Here is a 17,149-nt window from a genome sequence, read left to right as displayed (position 1 = left end):
ATTACTTAGTAGATACTCAAACAATATTTATTCCCAGTCCATATTTTAATCCCTCCCTGTCTTATACTTTCTACCATTCAAACTCTTTGCTGATTACTCTGCAAAATGATTCATGAAGATTTAATTCAAATCTGCTTCTCATCCCTAGACTACAGTTTAGTGATGTGTCACCCTTTGATGTTACCGGTTCTTTATTTTCTTTCTCATATCTTCCCTAATATTCCATGTTAATGTCTTGGAAGGACATTGCTGAGAAACGTCCTTGGAAGAAACAGCACATGTAACGGTAGGAACTGACACTTTTTCAAGACTGCTAAAGCATGTTGAGGTGAATGGGGAGATAAGTGGGTGGGCAGCATTGATGGGAACAGTTAAGGAGGCCGCAGAGACAGTGCTAAGAAGTTTGTCCTTTATCTTAAAGGTTGTCGGGTGTTTTTGCAGGACAATTACAGACTTCCTAGAATTCTAAAATTTCTGCTGATGTCTCAGTACTCCATATTTGCCAGTCTTTAGGTTATTTCCAAAAATCCTCTAGATTTTTCTAGAAATGAAATAGAACCATCTTACTCTGAACAAGATGTAAAATGTTCTGAGCACCATCTGTGTGTAACATGCCATTAATACCTTGTCTTCAAGTCAACACATCAAATTATGAAGATTACCCCTTCACTCACCTTAAAAAAAAAAAAAAGAAGCCGAAGCCATTTTAATACTATCTCTCCTACTCATATAATTTTCTTACATTTATTTATTCCATTATAGTTAAGGTATAGCATTAATCTACTTATCTGTGTTTCAGCCATAGAGGAGACATTTTTATTGCCGTTGCATTAGAATTTTTAAGTTACTTGTTTCATGTTTTAAAGGAAAGTAGTACATTTGAAATAACTCTGTTCTGGAACATGGAGAGTTGGGTGCTCTTTCTAATCTGTGATTTCACATTCAGTGACCCTTGGCAAAGACACACGCTATATACAAGTCTCAATTTTCTTCTGTGTAAAATGAAGGAGTACGATTAGGGTCTTTTATGACTCTTCAGTCTTTAACATTCTGTCTTTCCAGTATGTGCAAAACTCTGCTAAATTCTGGAGGTAAGTTCTAGCATATATTTTTTCAGCATGCTCTCTTTATTTGATAATATTATCCATATCCATCTCTTTATTTGAGAATGGAAAGGAAAAAAGAAATATATCAAAAATTAAGGAATACATTCAAATGAGTAGCCATTTATTTCATCAAAGCATTAGCACTGACGGAAAAAATGCAGTTTTCTATACCTTTTTAAGATTATTCAGTTGAAAAATGGCTTAAGGAGCTCATTTTATAGAAAGCCACAAGTGAAATGAAGTAAACAGCAAACCATAACAATGCATTAGCCTTTCAAAGGTATTGTTTTGGAGATAGGACATATTTCATTTTTATGTGAAAATGATGTATGTGCACGTATACATTTAACTTGTGACATCTTCCTATAATTTTCACATGAAAATGAAGTGCATTGTAAAAATGTACCTATGTATAAACGAATCATTAGTATTCTCGTGAGTTGTGACAATTATTTCTCTCCGGCCATACTAATTGCATCTCTCAAGTGAAAGTATGAATGGGATTTGCTTTTAGAGAGTTTCAGCAGCAACAGAGCAGAGCATCCAAGCTAATAATCAACAATCATTCACTCGGCCAAGAAGGCCGGCCCCTGCCTGAGTCTGACAACTGTCCATCATTGTTCTGTGAACTTTTCCATGAACAGTTGATTCTTTACAATATTTTTGTGAATACATGCAAAAAATGAGAAAAATTACTGCTTTGTAAAATCAAGCAACTTTTCATATTTTCTTGAATTTGTTTCCCCTCTAGATGTAGTTGGTCTTCTGTACGCAGACTAGTAAACATGCAGATTGTGAGCAGAGGCTGAGTAGAATCAGGATGGTCCAGTGCCGTGGTGGAACAATCCACGAAAGACTACCTCCCAGAAACTCCAGAGGAACAGCCAGCATGGTCAGAGGCATCATCTTTAGCAGAAAATCAGGGAAGACTCTTTCAGGAAATGGTGTTTATCCATTTTCCAAAGCATAGGTGAAGGCCATGAGTCCAGCGGCATTAGTTATGATTTAAACAGTTGGCTTCAGATGTTTTCATTAACTGTGTTGACACTAACTATAATATTCATTTTATTTTGCACTTTACTGCACGTCTAATATGGAATCACGACTTACAAGTTTGACTCCAAATTTAAGTAGCTCATCTTTACAAATAGATATATCTTGCATTTTTAGCTCTGGTTCAAACACATGTTGTTATTTATTTTATTTAACATTTAGGGTATAGAATAGATTTAGCTAGATATTATTCTTAATTAGATGTGTATAAAGTTGGTAATTATTTTCTTGTAAGCATATTTTAACATTATATTATATCAACTAACTTTGAGAATAGTTTTACTTGAATAAGAGAAGCAATATAATAGATATATGATTGGAAAATTTCATGCATAAATACAAACCAAAACATGAATCCTTGAAGATGTTATCTTAGCAAGTCTTCCTGCATTCATAGACATTTTACTCAAACTAAGCATGCAGTTTTCTGGTTTATGGATTTAAACATTTCACAACTATAAAAAGACTCAGGTCATCATGGCATGTTACATCTCCAAGAGCTTTGCTCCCTAACATTGTGGCTGACCCACATTTTAGAAACACAGAAACTAGAAAATGCCTTCAGATCATAAATTTTTAAGACTGTCCAAATCAGAGATCAGCTTTTATTTCTAAACAGAGAAGCAGCAGTGGGTGGTGGCTGGCTCTGCTGTACTGCCTGGGACAGAAACTGGCTCCTTTCACGAACTTGTTAACTGTGGGCAAATCACAAAATCTGTTGTACCTCAGTTTCCTCACTTGTAAAATAAGAATAATAAATAGTATCTACCCTACAGGGTTATTAATTAGTAATAAGTTAGTAAATATACTGAAAGTACTTGTATGAATACCCGGCATACAATGAGATTGACAGAAATATTTGTTATAATTACAAATATCGTTACTACCTTAGTAATAGTGCTCAAGGTAAATGCCAGGCACTATGATGAAAACTGGCTATTAAAGGAAGAATTTTTTTAAACCACCACATATAGGTTGTAAAACCTCTTTGCTTTTTCTGCAAATCTAACAAAGCATGAAGTATGATATAACATCTGTTACTATAATTTTTTTGACAAGAACTATATTTCATCCACACAAAAAATAACATGAAAAAATTTAAAGTGTAATAAAACTGTTTCAGTGTATTTATAAAATAAATATGAAGGGAAAAGGACTATTAAAATTAACTCTGATGTCTTATTACAGGCTACCAAGAAAAATTAATGAAAGTGTCTAAATGCTTCAAACATTTAAGTACTATAAAAATGATTAGTTAAAAAAAAAAACTTGGCACATACTCTGAGACAACATAAATAAATCTCGGTTCACAGTTCAGTGGGAAAGTCAGATTACTCCAAGGCCATAAGCCGAGATGGATGGAGGTAGTGTGAATGAGAGCAGAAAGCTGTGGGAAAGCTAGTGAAGACCTTCAAGGTCAGTTCCACTCCACAGATGCTCAGAGACTCCCGTGGTGGTGGCAGGACAAGCCTGCCGCTGGGTTACCAGTAACTGAGAAGATAAACCCCTGATACAGACCGGGGTAGGAAACAGGAGGGCAGGCAGACCCAGGACACCAGCTCAGGAAGTTCACCGCAGACATGTTGTTTCTCAAAACTTGGTGATGCCCATTTTTGAATTCTTAAACAGAACAGTACAGAGGTTTGACAGGTTTGTAACATTCTAGCATTTACCAGAGTCTTATCTATTCAAATTTCTCTGACACTGATATTGTGCTAAAACTCTGTCGAGATGTGATTCATTTAGGAAAATTCAATTACTTCCAGGTTCTAGACAACACTGCAGCACCCACTAGCACACCTCTGAAATGAGCCAGAAGAGATATTTTGCCCTAAAAATAAGTAACATTCATGGCTATTAAATTATAGAACAGGATTTGATGAGAGAACTGAGTTTAATGAGAAAAATATGAAACTGTGATTTTCCTGTCTTATGTTCCTTTGTTCCCACATTCATCTATCACCTTTGGGTTGTGATTAGGGTGGAGAGAAACAAAAATAATAAAAACAGAGAGAGATGAGAGAAGAGAAATAAAAGAGGAATTATGAACGAGAAAGGAGGGAACACTGCTGTAGAGTCCTGTACTGAAGAGGCACTGAAAAAAAACAACAGCTTCTGGAAGCACTCCAGTACGTTTCCTTTCATTTCTACATGTACATATCCAACCACAACACATTCCAGAAAATTTAATAGTAACGTCAATGCTGATGTGAATTCAGGTGCCTGTAAAATATTCTCTTTGATTTTTGTTATAGAATGGTAAAAATATTTTGCAGTAACTACTCAAGCAAATGACACCATTTCAAGATTAAAATCATACTAATTTTAAATTCAAGATAACTGAGAATTTTTTGTCTACCACAATATTACTGCCCATATTTCAGCCATGAATTATGATTTATCTGTTCCAGTCATGTTTACTCTCAGGAAGTCTTATTTTTATGAAATCTTTGGTCACAAAGCTAAGGTTTAGAAATGTGTCATTCAAGAGTGTTGGGGATGAAAGGATTCCTCTGATTGTTGACAACAGTCATAGAAGGAGTGTGAGGAGGCTGTGATCTTCCTGTTTTCTCCTGTATCTGAAATACACTTAGAACACGTGTAAGGCTTCTCCACTGCAGGAGGGAGCTCTGTGTACTTTACCTAAAAGTAGCCCTCTAAATAGGCTCTCATTTTAAATTTTAGATCATGTCACAGCTACTGCTCTGAAAGAAAAATATTGGTTCAAGTGTTTAAAACAATGTAAACAAGATGTTATCAATCTAAGATGTTGTTGGATCATTTATCATATTCTATACATTAAATATTCAAGAATATCAGGAAATGAAGACACTTCAGGTTGAAATAACTTCTAGGCTTACTCATTCTGTAGCTTCAACATTTTGCATGTTGTGGTGACCTAATATCTGAGAACAAGGCAGCCTCAAGTTGAAAGGGGGGACAGCATCCCATGCAGAAGCTTTGAAACAAGGTAGAGATTGGTGTGTTTAATAATTTGTATTTCCAAAACCTACCAAACACTTCTTTACCTTTTAGATGAAGAATCAGAATAAAGCAATCAATGACATGAGAAAGATAAAAGATATACCAGTAGAGAAATGTACATAGCAAGGTTTCTTATGATATTATTATTCATTTAACTTTAAGTGACTGCTTTCAACATGGACTCTGAAAGATGACTGCACCTCAAATATTTTCCAATACTCTTTTCATTGTATGTCTTCTTTGAACACCTCAAAAAATGAGTGTCATGTATAAGCACACAGTTGAACGTCGATGATAAGTTGAGGAAAGAAAGGCTAGCTTTCATCCAGAGGAACTCCAAATTCCTTATAAAAACTTACACAATTATTAAGACATTATGGCCCTTCTTTTCTTTTTCATGCAAAATAAATGAAGAAAATGCATCTCAGTTTCAAATGGTCACACATGAATCAAAATCAAAGGCGTTAAGCCATGTAGGAGTGACCAAACTTCTCCTGATTTTAATATTAATTTTCATAATGATTATAAGGAAACTTCTGATATGACCCAATAGGGGAACACACGCGCGCGGACACACACATGGAAAGGCAATAGCTGCAAAAATAGGGGCAAGAATTCACTTTATAGGTCCTCTTTATTATCCTAAATATTTATCTTCTCTCATATTCTTCATTTTACAACTCTCTTGCACAGGAATACAGTGTTAAAATACCAGAGAAAATCTGATGTCTCTTGCACTTAAGCCTCATGAATATTTTACTTGATTCTCTACCCTCAGGGGCCTTGCATCACTAGAGCATTGACTCTTTTCTTGATGCATAAATTATTCTAAAAATGCTTCCAATTTCAAGCAAGGTCAGCCTGGAAAATCTGAATACAAACAGGCCTGATTTAATGCAGTTTGACTATAAAAATATACAAGTTAAGTAAGAAACATAATTTTGTAACTTGTTTTATTTCTCTGCACCATGGTTGACTTTGCCTTGTTTAACCAGTTATCACTTTTCTAAAATAAAATGTATGCCAATAACACATTTTATACAAAAATTATTTATTTTAGTGTCTATTCCTATTTCATCAAATATTTACCAAGCACTTGCTGATTTCCAGACATAATACTAGGCACAGGGGATATCAACACAAGACATTTGGTCTCTGCCCTCACCAAATAAATCACTATGAATTGAGAAGATGGTGAAAATCAGGAAAACAATGGAGTGGAGAGGGAATGATAAGAAGTATTTTATGAGAAAATGGCTTTCAAGCTGAGTCCTAAAGGAGTTAGACCTGTGAAATGGGGAAGAGAGAACAGACTTGGTAGAAAGAACAGCAGAGCCAGAAAAGAATTTGGCATATTTGACGAAAGAAAAAGTGACCACTATGGTTTCAGCAAACTAAGTGCAAACTGGCTAAGTTGAAGATGGAAGATTAGGCAGTGTCTAGATCACGGACTTACAGGCCTTGGTAAAGGCTCAGGCTTGATTCTAAGCATCACTGATGCTTTCTCAGTAGAGGAATGACATACACATGATTCCAACTTACAAGGTTTAAACTTGACTTACAATTTGTTGACTTTACCACGGAATGGTAATGTCTATGGAAGTGATAGACATTCAGTAGAAACCATACTCGGAATTTGGAATTTTGCACTCTTCCTGGGCTAGTGATATGCAGTACTGTACTCTCTCATGATGCTGGGCAGTGTCACAGCTCCCAGTCAGCCACGGGACAGGAGGGTAGACCACCAACATACAACCATTCTGTACCCAGACAACCACTCTGGTTTTCACTTTCAGGACAGTATTCAATAAATTACATGAGATCCAACACTTTATTATAAACTGGGCTTTCTGTTAGATGATTTTGCCCAACTATAGGCTAATATAAGTGTTCTGAGCATGTTTAAGGTAGGCTAGGCTAAGTTATGAGGTTCTGTAGGTTAGGTGTATTAAATGCATTTCAACTTACAACATTTTCAATTTAAAATGGGTTTATCAGGACATAACCCTTCTACTTAATCATAAGTAGAGGAAGATCTATAATTTGATTTGCAGTTCAAGAAGCTCTCTCCCAATGCTATGGAGGCAGGAAGCCATATTCAATGGCTTGGACCAAGATAAAAGTAGTGCAAGAAGAAAGAAGGGATTAGATCCTGATAAAATCATTTATTCTATTTTGTGGCAAAACATAATTACATTTAAAAATTTTGCAAAAATGTATTTGGAAGGAAAAAAAATCTATTTAAACCACAGAATCCCAGAGCCTGAAGGAAACATATATTTCATTAAGTTCAATCTTTTGCTTTATAATGGAAGAAATTGAGGTTCTGAAAGCTGAAATATAGTGCTTATAATTGCATCACCGAATCGCACCACCACCAGGTAAATCCAGGACTAGCACTCAGTCTTAGGGCTATCAGTCTTCACACCATGTCATGTGAAGTTTCAGGATGAAAGCTCCAGTGAGAAAATATACACATAGAAACCATTACTAGTAGAACTAAGAGGCTAGAGATGACAATTGTTTCAATGGAAAACAATTCTGACAATAAGCAACCTAAAAGAGATATTTTTAAATACTTGGCAATCTGAAGCATCTGATGAATTTTTGAATGCTTTTAATCTTGTTTATCATTGAAACTAAATTATGTAAATTTTTCCTTTATGGGTACCTCCTTTTATCTTCTAAATGAACTTAACTGAAGAGTACTTTTTTGAAAAAAGGTTTATAGATATCTAGTTCAAGATTTTAAACAGCTGTTTATCACCTTTCCCTAGTGGGACTCTATTAAAAGTACTGCTAATTTATAAACAAGGATAAGTTATATAGACCCATAATCTGTTTTGAGAATCCTAAGGAGAGGCCTGGGCCTTGGTAAAGCTGAAGAGAAAAGAAAGTATAATTAGAGAAGAGACTAAAAACTGGAATATTGAATGAAAATCTATAGAGGGACAGTTAACATTTCCACCCTTTTCCCCATGTTGCTGCCAGGTTTTCCTCCAAAGAAAAATCCCTCTGAGAGCTCTAGGTATGAGTGCCAGTGCTCTTAAACAAACTCTTCCACCTTCAGGACATTAGGTGACCCCAGCTTAATCGTGGATCTCTCTCTCTCTCTCTCTCTCTGACAGTCAGTAAACCCCACAGACACACCCAAGAACAGTGTGCAGTGCAGCACAGCATTCTGAAAGAACTAGTATTATCAGACATTTGAAGAAAAGCAGTAACTTAAAAGCAAAACAAGATGCTGAACAAAATTACTCAGAAACTAGAATACACTTAAACCAATCACAACAACAAAACCCTCTAGTTTGTGTTTCAGAAAGATTCAAGAATATGTGGTTTCCTAATACAAAAATTAAAATCTGAAAATTAAAAAAATCAAACAGGAACCAATAGAGATTTTAAATAATTGACAAAATTGTTTTAAAAATTAATAGAAAGACTGGAAAGATTAAAAAAACATTCTCAGAAAATAAAACAGAGAGAAAAGAGACAAGAGAGGGTCATTCTAGGAGCTCCAACAGTTTTCTACTAATTCCAAAAATAAATAAATAATATAAAAGAGAGGAGATTGTGAATTGAAGTTATCTAATTATAATTACATCAGAGAATTTTCTAAAGTTGAAAAGTTTTCCTGTGACAGAAACATCCAATTTCCAAAGAACAGAGTACAAGAAATTAAAAAGGAAAACTACTGTTAGACAAGCTATTGTCAAATAGCTGACAACTACAGAGAAACAGATGCTTCAGATTGTTCCAGAGAGAAAGAGACACAGTCTTTTATTAGTTTCTCAGGGCTGCTTTAACGAAGTATCACAGAATCGGTGGCTTAAAACAACAGAAATTTATCTTCTCACAGTCTAGAGGTTCGAAGCCTGAAACCAAGGTGCTGGCAGAGCCATGCTCCCTCTGAAACCTTTAAAGGAATCCTCTCTTGCTTCTTTTTAGCTTCTGGTGGTTGGCTGGAAATCTTTATTATTCCTTGACTTGTATCTACATAACTCTAATCTCTGCCTTCCTCATCACATGGCATTCCTCCCTGTGTGTCTGTTTTCACCTGGTCATTTTTCAAAATAAGGACGCTAGGTATATTTGATTAGGGGCCCACCTTCTTCAGTATGACCTTATCTTAATGTAACTAATTACATCTGCAATGACCCAGTGACTGTAGTTGCAGTAAAGTCACATACTGATGTACTGGTGGTTAGGACCTCCCCATATCTTTTCTGAGGGTGACACAATTCAACCCATACCAGTCACTGAAACAGAAGTAAGAATCAGATTGGCATTACAGTTTGTGTCAGCAACAATAAATGCTAATGACATAAATAATGCCTTGCAAGTGAGTGGGGAAATGATTATCGACTTAGAAGCTTATGCCTAAATTAACTATCAATCAACTGTGAAGAAAGATAGAGGTATTTTTAAAGGTGTAAGGAATCAGAATCTTTTCTTTCAACACATCCTTCCCAAGGAAGTAATGTGAGGATTTTCTCTGACAAAAACCAGGACACTGAGGATGAAGAAACAGTGTCTTCAGCCTAGAAGAGTAATACTGACTGTCCACAACAAAAATGGGATTGGTCTATGGAAAGGATCCAGAGTAGAGTGCTTGGGAGGGAGTGACACAGGAAACAAAGGAAATTAGCAGAATAAATACGTGAGTTTGAAGTAAAGCAGAATCCATTGGTGGAGACTGAAAACAGGGCTATTCATTCAATTACAGCTCTAAGAGCACTGATACTGGTTGTTCACAGGCACGGTGACACTGAACTGATGAGAAGAAAATTTCATCACAGAGCACTGGCCATGGTAAACCACATTTGTAGAGTCACCAGTATGCAAGTGTGCTTTATGGTCCACCTTCAGAATTAATCCAGAGACAAATCATAAACTAATAACTATGATTACAGAAGAAAGTAAGTATCAATTGTGAAAACACAAAGTAAAATACAACTGTCAGAGGTTGGATCATGGAACTTGGAGGGCGGAGGTAAAAGTTTGGAGCTTTAATCTCTCCATTTACACAAAGTGGAGCCACAGTCATTTTTTTAAAAAAAAATGGGTGTGAATAAAAACTAGACTTAATAAACAGGCAGTTGAAAGGTATAGAGATGACCAAAGGAACCTTGCAGCTCTTTCCTACCTCATGATTTTCCACTTGCTGGTCTCTGTCTTGAAATGTCTTACTCCAGATACTCACATGGCTTCCTCCCACGCCACATTCAGGTTTCTGCCCAAACGTTTGCTCCTCAGGAGACTTACCTTCGCTTTTCATCTCTGTGGCTAACCATGCTTTGTTTTTCCTCATAGTATGTATAAATATCGAGTATTACAGTGTATTTTTACTTAATTATCGCCTCCCTCTCCTGCTGCAGTATAAGCTTTGTGAGGTCAGTACTTTATCACTGCTCTATTTCTCTCACTTAATGGCTGGCACATGTCAGGTGAGCAGTATGTATAAATGTGCTGAATAAATGAATGAAAAACCAGTGGAAGAACTGGGAAGATTGATACAACTGAACTGGGAGGAAATAGAAATGGGATTTATTAGTTTTCCATTACTCAATAACAAATTACCCCCAAACTTAGTGGCTTAGAACAACAAACACTTATCATCTCATAACTTTTGTGGTACAAAAATCTGAGAGTAGTTTATCTAGGTAGTTCTGGTTCTCTTATCTCTCATGTATCTGGGGCTGCAAGCATTCAAAGCCTGCCACGGGAGGATTTGCTTCCAAAATAGGTTATTCATATGGCTGGCAACCTCATGCTGCCTTGTTGGCAGAAGGTCTCAGGTCCACATGGTATCTCCACAGGGCTTGCCTGAGTGTCCTCACGAGGCTAGCTCTCCCCAGAACAAGTGATTCAAGAGAGAAAGGCAGAAGCTACAAGTTATTTTTGGACCTAATGTTAAAAGTTACACACCATCATTTTCTCAAAATTCTATTAATTACACAGATCAGACCTATTCAATGAGGGAGCAGAATACACAAATTGCTGAAATGAAGAAAGTCTCTCTCGGGACCATGTTGGAAGCCAGCTACCATAGGGCAAGGGGAAGTAATATAAATGAGTTAAATTCTCATCTATTATCATGGATAATCGGTAGACAAGGTCTAGAATTAATAAATTAAAAAGAACGATACATATATTGGTTAGAGACATGAAACTAACTGGTGATGTGATGGAGCCAGCCTGTACAAACTTGCAAGACCCAGTAAATTTTCAGGAATTTTGTAAGCTGGTTGTTAAACACATCCATTATTAAAAATAAAACTATAAAAACTTCTAAAAATACATTATGAGCAAAGCTAATAAATACTCAAAATTTGTTTCCAAATTACTTTACTATATATCGTACTTTCATCTAGGCTCTTGAGATTATTTCCAGAATACCACATAATAGTGTTACTGCACATTTCCTCTTGACTCTGCTCAGTGATGTCATGTTGGTATCATGGTTGAAACCAGTCATGACAAGAATATACCACAGATACCAGTGAGTGCTACATATCAGGGCTTGATTTATTGTTTTATTGATTTTCTAGATTTAAGAAACTAATGGAAAATGTCAGTGATGGCAGTTAAGTTTAAAAGTGTGCCATTAGTATAGCTATTAAACTGTAAATAGCACAAAAAAACCCTGAGGAAATAATCTAATGTTTAAAACCTGGTATCCATTTTAGCCCCCCCAAAATCCCATGATTAATGAACAATGAAATTTGTTGTTTTATTTTCATATTATTTATATAAATGGGAATATCAGCCAATAAACTTGAACCAAACTTGAAGAGCTGATTGTTAAATATTTACCAGCACATCACTGGAGATAACCAACCAGAAAACTAACAACTAAATAGTTAACCATGTTTCCTTCTGAGGAGCAGGAAAGTAGAGGCTGGGGGTGTTGGTGCTTTTTACAAGCAAACCGTTTTGTAATACTGGATTATTTTTTAACTAGGTGTATATACTAGTTTAAATAGAAAACTTTCCTTAAAATAGTTTACAAGTCATGAAAACATCCTCTGATTTGCTTGGCCATAGTTTTGGGAGACTGCTCTCTAGGAATCTCACTTATTTGTGTTAACTTGTGAACAGAGGTAAAAACGGCCCTTTCATTCTAGACTATCTTCTAAAGGACATTACTATAGAGAACAGTCTTAGAAAACCGAGGGTCTCACTCCAGAGCAAAGGTAAGTTTGCTTATAGTATAATAAAGATAATGTTTCCCCACAGGGCAAAGACTAGCCAGGCTTACTGTTAGGGACTCTTCAGCTATGATGCGAATCTATTGTGTATTCAGCCTTCACCTGGGTCCCTCAGTGTAAACTCCATGGAACCTGGTGGGGTAAGGGGGTGACAGGGGTATTGGGGCATACCTGAATCTTATACCTCTTGTACTGCAGCAATAAATTCCTTTGTCTCTAACCCAAAAATTCTGTGTCCCTTACCAGTATCCATAAAATTGTGGAAGGCTCATGTGATAGTTTGCAAGTAAGGTGAAAATCAACCCTTCACAGTCCTCAATAGTAAGCTTCTAAAAAAGCATCAAATTATCAAAAATAAAAATTTATTTCTTTCTCTAGCATTGGTATAGAGAAATTTACCAAGTTTAATGAAGCTTAAGCTTTGGGGTCCTTGATTCTCATTGGTTCCTGCAAAGATTCTCATACCTAACTTGGATTCATAATAGTTAATTTTTCTTCTTAAAGGGAGCACCCAGATTTATTATGCGTCAAGTTCTAAAAACTTTGATCCATCTATAAGTTCCTGGTTTACAAAATTTGCTAGTGTAAAAAACTATGATTGACATAATTATTGCCTATACTTTTCTATTAAAAACGCAGTATGATTTAGGACATGGGAGCTATAGCTAAACATGGTGATTAAATCAATGGCTTTGCTAGAGATCTGTAGTTTTTTACTGAGCTAATGACATAGTCACATATCAACTGGTTCAAATGTAAAATTATTACACCAGTTGCTCAGAAACCCACATGAATGAGGTGATAAGTTTTTATAAAATATAAGGAAAATAATAATCATAAGGACAGTTAGGATTACAACTGAATTAAATTTTTGTAGATTATTATATGGACATTAAGCTTTCTCAATGTTCGTACATTTGACATTTTCAATTGAAAACTTTGAGTATTCTGGGAGGATATATCTTTTGGTAAGGTCTACATGAGATTTCTTGGGATTAAATTTTGGAAAATCTCCATTAGAAAAAAATCAATCTATAAGTAGTTACATAAATGGTCTATATTTCTCAAAAAACAAATGATTCTGGTCTTTGCCACTTGCTGCTCTATAATAAATGCCACTTTATGGAGTGGTTTAAACACACATGTATGAACCAGTAAAAATCCCTAAGACTTTCATGTTACTAATATTCAATATATTATAATCTGTCCAGATACCAAGAATATCACTATCATCTACATTATTTCAATATAAAATAGAGAAGTATATATTGTCTCAAAAACAGCCTATGGAATACCTAAGTTGTTTACCCTGTTCTCCTAACATACAGCTAACTTTTTTTTCATATCATGTACATCATTTAAATAAATGCATAACTTCCTTTTAAATAAAATGATTTATAACAAGTCATTAGATGTTTAGCTCTTTCAAACAGCACTCACCACTAGCAGTAAAGTTATTAGTTATTAGCTCATTGTTGGATAATCCAGTCTTTGAGAATAGATACAGTTTCAGTAACCTTTGTATCACTACTCAGCTCTGGTTTTCTCATGTGTAAAATGACAATACTATCCATCACTGAACATATAAAGTGCTCTATCTTGTAAAATGCTCTCTAAATTAGGAGCAGAGAATAGGAAAAGGTAATTACATTTCACAAGAACTTAATGTAATGGGAAAAATGCCTTATATGTCAAAATATTAAGAGAAGCTATAAAATAGGTACTAAAAACCAAGTGACATAAAATAATCATGTTTTACCTATGCATTTTTAACTTTTGTATAGAACAACAACAACAAAAAACCCTGCATTTGATTTATTTTGTAACCTTAAAAATGATCAGCCTAGAACACTCCCTTACACCATACACAAAAATAAACTCAAAATGGATCAAAGACAAGATACAATAAACCTCCTAGAGGAAAATATAGGCAAAACATTACCCAACATACATGTCAAAAATTTTCTCCTAGAAGAAATAAAAGCAAGAATAAACAAATGGGACCTAATGAAACTTACAAGCTTCTGCACAGCAAAGGAAACCATAAGTAAAACAAAAAGACAACCTACAGAATGGGAGAAAATCTTTGCAAATGAAACCGACAAAGGCTTGATCTCCAGAATATATAAGCAGCTCATACGATTTAATAAGAAACAACCAAACAACCCAATCCAAAGATGGGCAAAAGACCTGAACAAGTAATTCTCCAAGGAAGACATACAAATGATCAATAAGCACATGAAAAAATGCTGAATATCACTAATTATCAGAGAAATGCAAATCAAAACTACAATGAGGTATCACCTCACACCAGTCAGAATGGCCATCATTCTAAAATCCACAAATGACAAATGCTGGAGAGGCTGTGGAGAAAGGGGAACCCTCCTACACTGCTGGTGGGAATGCAGTTTGGTGCAGCCACTGTGGAAAACAGTATGGAGAATCCTCAAAAGACTAGGAATAGACTTACCGTATGACCCAGGAATCCCACTCCTGGGCTTATATCCAGAAGGAACCCTACTTCAGGATGACACCTGCACCCCAAGGTTCATAGCAGCACTATTTACAATAGGCAAGACATGGAAATAGCTTAAATGTCCATCAACAGATGACTGGATAAAGAAGATGTGGTATATTTATACAATGGAATACTATTCAGCCATAAAAACTGACAACATAACACCATTTGCAGCAACATGGATGCTCCTGGAGAATGTCATTCTAAGTGAAGTAAGCCAGAAAGAGAAAGAAAAATACCATATGAGATTGCTCATATGTGGAATCTAAAAAACAAAAACAAAAACAAAAAAACAAAGCATAAATACAAAACAGAAATAGACTCATAGACATAGAATACAAACTTGTGGTTGCCAAGGGGGCAGAGGGTGGGAAGGGATAGACAGGATTTCAAAATTGTAGAATAGATAAACAAGATTATACTGTATAGCACAGGGAAATATACACAAGATCTTATGGTAGCTCACAGAGAAAAAAATATGACAATGAATATATATATGTTCATGAATAACTGAAAAATTGTGCTCTACAGTGGAATTTGACACAACATTGTAAAATGATTATAAGTCAATAAAAAATGTTAAAAAAAAGATCAGCAATTTCCCCTTAAATACTGCAAAGAAGAGAACTTCCAAAGCACCTTTAAGAATTCTGAGATGTTTAACATTTTCCAGCAGTCATGATTAAACAAATGTATTTCTTTTAGTGAGTTCATTATACAGAATTATAAACATATATATCATAAATGGAAACTACCAAGAACATTACATGATCAATGATGGATCATAATTTCTCCACTGAAAATATTCAATTTCTTATCAGAAATATGAGTTTAAATCTTTGGTTAGGATACAGAGCGTTTTGACCACTTGGGTTTTAAAAGTGAATTTGCAATGCAGCAGATGTGGAGTGCATTAATTTAAAGCCATTTTAGGGACCATCAAAGGAAACAGACATGTGCAGATAGGCCCCCCACCCCCAAAATCTATAGATAATAGGCTAGTATAGGATGGGAACCAGGGCGAATTCCAGGCAATTCTATCAGAGAAGAAACATCAACTTGACCTGTATATTTTACAGATCTATTTTATGTGCTACTGAATAACCTTTAACTACATTAGTAGGCTTCAAAGGAAATTTTCAATAGAAAGATGTAATTTTCTTAAGTGATAATTTCAGTTTACATTACTAACACTTTTAAAGTTTCTCAGTATTATGTTTTAAATCACGATTCTTGTAATTTTTGAAGTAGGGAACACATTTAAGGAAAGAGAATTTACTTAGGCTAGTAATTTCTACTTGTTGCCTAGGGGAAACATTTTGTACATATATCTAGCTCAGAATTAATGTTAAAAGAACCCACTGCATTAGCTCCAATTAAATGGAAGAACTGACCATTTGAAAACTAAAAAATAGATCCTTTACAGAATATTTAAAAAGAATATACATGCTTTCGATTGTATTTTAATACATTATGACCTTTATTAAAACATACGAAATTTCTGTTTAGTTGAAATTTTGCGTGGCTTGTTTCAAAGAAAAGAAAAAAGTAATTGGCATTTTATACATCAACCATATATAAGAGGCACAGAATAATTCAGTTCATTGCACAAAGCACTCATTGAACATACATGCCAGACATTGTGCTAAGTACTTAGCATATGAAAATAATTAAATTCAGTCTCTAAAATTAAAGGTCTTGTAGTCTAATTAGTAAAACAGACTTATATGTGTCCAGAATAATGAGGATATTAAAAAAGAAATATATTTGGCATAACTGGGAAGATAGGAAGAAAATCAACCTCAAAACCTAACTCAGTTTAAAAAGTACTGGACAAAGAAGCCTTCCTGCAGTTGTCAACTGATACACAAACTGAATCTTTTAGGTATGTATAATTTAGACCAGCAAACAAAAGAAGTAATGCCATGCCAGACAGAAAAAAAAGAGTATAATCAGACAGCAAGGCAAGAAATTATGTCATTATTATAAACAATTACATCACATTTACTTCTGTCATTAAATACACTGTGAGTAAGGGAGTAGTAAGAAATTGGGAAAGAGGAGGAAGAGCTCAGATAATGCTATCACTGTATGTCACACTAAGGAGCCTGACTGTTATCTTACAGGTAACCTGTACCCATTACAAGATTTAAGAATGGTGAGATTTTTAAAAAATTCTTCTTATTAGTATATTGAAAAGAAATGTCTTTTAACAGTGGTCCTTAATTTGCTTAGCAACATCGTTTGAATAGGTAGTGCAAAGATAAATTTAGCAA

General features: G+C 35.0%; 1 protein-coding gene and 1 long non-coding RNA gene across 4 annotated transcripts in view; one reads left to right on the top strand and one right to left on the bottom strand.

Annotated features, from left to right (window-relative positions):
* GRID2 (glutamate ionotropic receptor delta type subunit 2) overlaps window positions 1-17,149 on the bottom strand; it is a 1,267,610-nt gene that overhangs the window by 360,365 nt on the left and 890,096 nt on the right. The gene's annotated exons all lie outside the window — the stretch shown is intronic.
* Window positions 62-16,947, top strand: LOC116657492. The gene is made up of 3 exons (XR_004312604.1): window positions 62-586; window positions 5,135-5,140; window positions 16,938-16,947. It is a non-coding gene; the product is annotated as an uncharacterized LOC116657492 (long non-coding RNA).

The sequence above is a fragment of the Camelus ferus genome, chromosome 2, assembly GCF_009834535.1.
Source record: "Camelus ferus isolate YT-003-E chromosome 2, BCGSAC_Cfer_1.0, whole genome shotgun sequence".
Taxonomy (NCBI): Eukaryota; Metazoa; Chordata; class Mammalia; order Artiodactyla; family Camelidae; genus Camelus; species Camelus ferus.
The sequence above is the reverse complement of the archived record's forward strand: the minus strand, read 5'-3'. Positions and strand labels throughout refer to the sequence as shown.